Genomic DNA, 3,928 nt, shown 5'->3' with positions numbered 1-3,928 from the left:
GAGTTCGACCCTTTTGATTTTCTGACTCCAGCTCTCTGCACATTTCATTATAGTATCTTGTTTTATCGTCCCGGGCTGCCTTTTGAAATTTTCTGTTTAGCTCTTTGATTTCTTGGTTTCTTCCTTTAGCTTTGGCTTCTCAGCGCTCTAATGCAATATTCAGAGTCTCATCTGACGTCCATCTTGGTCTTTTCTTCTTTTTCATCCTTTTTAACGGTCTTTTGCATTCTTCATGTGTGATTTTCTTGATATCCTCCCAGAGCTCGTTTGGCCTATGCTCATTGGTGCTCAAGGCCTCAAACCTGTTCCTGAGGTTGTTTTGGAATTCGAGTGGGATAGACTGATGTGTAAGTTTGTATTTAATTTATTGCCATGCATAAGGTTGTACTCAATTTGGTTCATGACCCTCTGGTTTGGCAGTTATGATGTAGTCATTCCCTTAATGAAATCTGCTGTGAGCAGCCTATCAGCTGAAAGGGAGCTTCCTTGGAGAAGTAGTCTCCATTGAATACACAGGGGGTGTTCTTGCAAAGCTCTCTTGTTTTTTTGTTCAATTCATATTCTGCATCTGGCCTCCAGTTCTTTGGACTTGAACCAGTGGTCTGCCGTGTTGCTTGCTGATCTTGGGTCTTTTAGCCTCTGCAGCCAGCACCTGCCATCTGAGCTGTCAGTTTGGGGGTTTGTCAGCCTTCACAGCTACACGAGCCAGGAGAAGCCTCTAGCCTGATGTCTGACCACAGACTCATGATTTGCCAGAATCCAGAAGTGTTCCATGAGTTCTGGTGACCTAACAGGTAAGGAGTTGTGCTGCAAATCCAAAGGCAAGTGGTTCTAATGCACCAGATAGTCTCCTCTCGTGAGATTGACTGCCTCTGACAACTCATTCATTGGACTATGGGTCGAATCTGACTTGAAAGTACACAACAACAACAACAACTGCATATTCAGAGATTATATAAAACAGGACATAAGGATGAATTAAAAAATATGATCCTGTGGTAGAGTGAAGATAACCATTACATGATCAAAATAAAATATTTTTTGGCAAGTAGTTCATGAACTACAGACCAATTCTTTTTCTTATTCTACCTCAGGAAATCTCGTATCTACACTGCTGACATTTGTTGTTGTTGTTATGTACCATTGTCAGAATGAGTCATAGCTGACTCTCCCAGTGGGTTTTTCAAAGGCTGTACATGGTGGGGCAGTTTGTAGATTCCACGCATGCCTTTGGGTTGACAGCACAGGTCTTTATTATTAGGTCTAGGCTATCAGAGCTCCGTATTGACATCACAGGGCTGGGTCAATTCTTTATTGAGGGAAAAGGCTGCCCTATGCCCTAGGCCTTTGGCAGCATTTCTGCCCTCTACCTATTAGATGAGGAGGGATGTGGCATCAGGATTGGAGGAAGACACATTAACATCCTGTGATATGCAGATGACACAACCTTGCTCACTGAAAACTGAGAAGGACCTAAAGCATTTGCTGCAGAAAATCGAGGACTGTAGGTCTGCAATATGGGCTGAAGCTCAACATCAAGGAAACAAAGATTCTTAGCACTGGGCCAATGGGCAGCATCATGATAGATGGTAAAGAGATTGAGCTTGCTAACAACTTTAGTTTGCTTGGCTCCACAATCAACACTCTTAGCACCAGACTAGGAAATTAAAAGACGTTATCATTGCTTCTTAATAATTTGGAAAGGTCTCTGACTTCAGATTTTCTAGTGCAAGACATCTCCTGACTGAGAATAGATGCCTTTGCACTGTGGTGTTGGAGAGGACTGAGAAGCCACAGAATGCCAAAAGAACCGTCTTGGAGATGATGCAGCCAGAATGCTACTTGGAGGCAAAGAGGGTGAAGTTCCATCTCATATACTCTAGGCATATTGCTAGGAGAGGCTATTCCTGAGAAAAGGACATCAGGCTTGGAAAGGTGGAGGATCCGCAACAGGGAGAAGACCCTCAACCAAGTGGATTGATACGGTGACTGCAGCAATTGGCTCAAGTGCATCAGAGATGATGAGGATGGCACAGGACAGGACAGGGTTCAGATCTGTTCTTTATAATAGGGTTGTTCTGAGTTGTACTTGATGGCACCTAACCAGAACATAATGCCTAATACTTTCTAGAAAGTCAATAAATGCCTGTTCAGTGAATTAAAGGGCATTGAATATCTTGGCATTTTGAAAAACTAACTTTTCTTTTTAAAAAAAATTATTTCTTTATTTTTAATTTGGTGTACTGTTGAATTGGATCCAACTGGCACAGGAGGAGATTGCCCCTCCTTCTCCAGCAGAGCAACTGGTGGATTCAAACCTCACACCTTCGGGATTGCAGTGCAACTTCTTGCCACTAGGCCACCAGAGATCCCTGAAAACTAACTTTTCAACTGGTCCACTAAGGCACCAATCTAGTTCTTTTTTTCTCCCCCCTCACCCAAAATTTAGTCTTAGTCACTCCTTTGATTTAGAGAACATCTACAAACTTATTAATTGTAGTCATAATGTGTTCTGCTTAGATTAGTAACAGACCAGCTACAAGAAGTACAGAGTCATCAGTGTCCCACATGTTTGATTTGTTACATTAATTCCACGGTTTCAAAAATCAACAGTCCCTGCTTCATTCGGTTCCCTCACTCCTCTAAGTCCCTTGGGTTTGGTGGTTCCCTGGAAGGCCTCCCAGAGACTCAGATCTGTCAGGGAAATGACTCACGTGAATGTAGGTTTGTAGGCCACTATTGCAGAGATTCGTGAGCGTTGTAGACTTATCAGTTCAATGTAGCTGGAAAGTGGGTGTCCCAAAAAGAAAGAGCTAGAGTTGAAGTCTCTTGAGTTTACCTCCTGTAGGTTGAGGCTTGTATCTCACTCTAATTCTCTCTCTTCAAATACAATAAATACTTCAGCACAAAATAAACCGTTAATCATTAGCTAGAAAGACATTGTTAACCTTGGACGCCTTACTAATTGACAGGTCTATAGCCTTTCATTTTTATATGTTTACTACCATTCCATACCATTCCTGGTGGGCAGGATTTTGTATTTAAAAGTTTCCTGGGCCCTCTGGGGGCCCTCAGGCCTGCTGTTAATTGTGTTTGAAAAGAACTTTGTTCTAAGTGGTATAGCACTTGTCTGTCAGTTTGCTGTACTGAGTGAGATAACTTGGGGTTCCTGTGATATTGAACATTGCCACTGGTGTCTCAAATACCATAATGGTTACCCATGATGGGCAGGGTTTGCTAGAGTTCCCAGATTAAGACAGGCTTGGAAGCAGGATTGGCATCCACTTCTTAAACAACAGGCCTTTGGAAATTCTATGAACATTAGAGAAAAAACAACAGTTACAGTACAGGGGTTAGATCTTTTGTTCATAGGGTCGCAATGAGTCATGCTTGACTCAACAACAATTAACAACCATTCCATGCCAGAGATCTGGAGCCCTAGTCTGTAGGGAGTACCACTGCTATCATAAAGGTGGTGCCTCTCTGGTAGTTCAAATCCACCAGTGGCTTCTCAGAAGAAAGGTGGGGCATCTCCTCTCATGTCATTCCTGACACTGAGTCAAGACTCAAGTCCTCTTCAAGAATATCATGGAGTTCTTTCAAGCACATAAATCACCTGAAATAATTAAGGGGGGGAAACCACTGATCCTCTGCAGTAATACTAAGTCCGTCCCTTCTGTTGTAGGCATCTTGATCTTTTATCTTTGTCATTTTTTTAAATTCTTTTTTGTGTGTGTACCAATATCAGCTGTGAAAACTAGGCCAGGAGCTAATTGTGGAACAGACCACAAACTATTCATATGCAACTTCAAGCTGAAGTTGAGGAAAATTAAACCAAATCCACAGGAACCAAAATATGACTTTGAGTCTATCCCACCTGAATTTCAGAACCATCTCAGGAACAGGTTTGAGGGCTTGAAAACTAATG

Source organism: Elephantulus edwardii, unplaced genomic scaffold (assembly GCF_000299155.1).
Source record: "Elephantulus edwardii isolate Elephantulus edwardi_28Jun2011 unplaced genomic scaffold, EleEdw1.0 scaffold00145, whole genome shotgun sequence".
NCBI classification, from domain to species: domain Eukaryota; kingdom Metazoa; phylum Chordata; class Mammalia; order Macroscelidea; family Macroscelididae; genus Elephantulus; species Elephantulus edwardii.
This window is presented reverse-complemented; position numbering follows the sequence as displayed.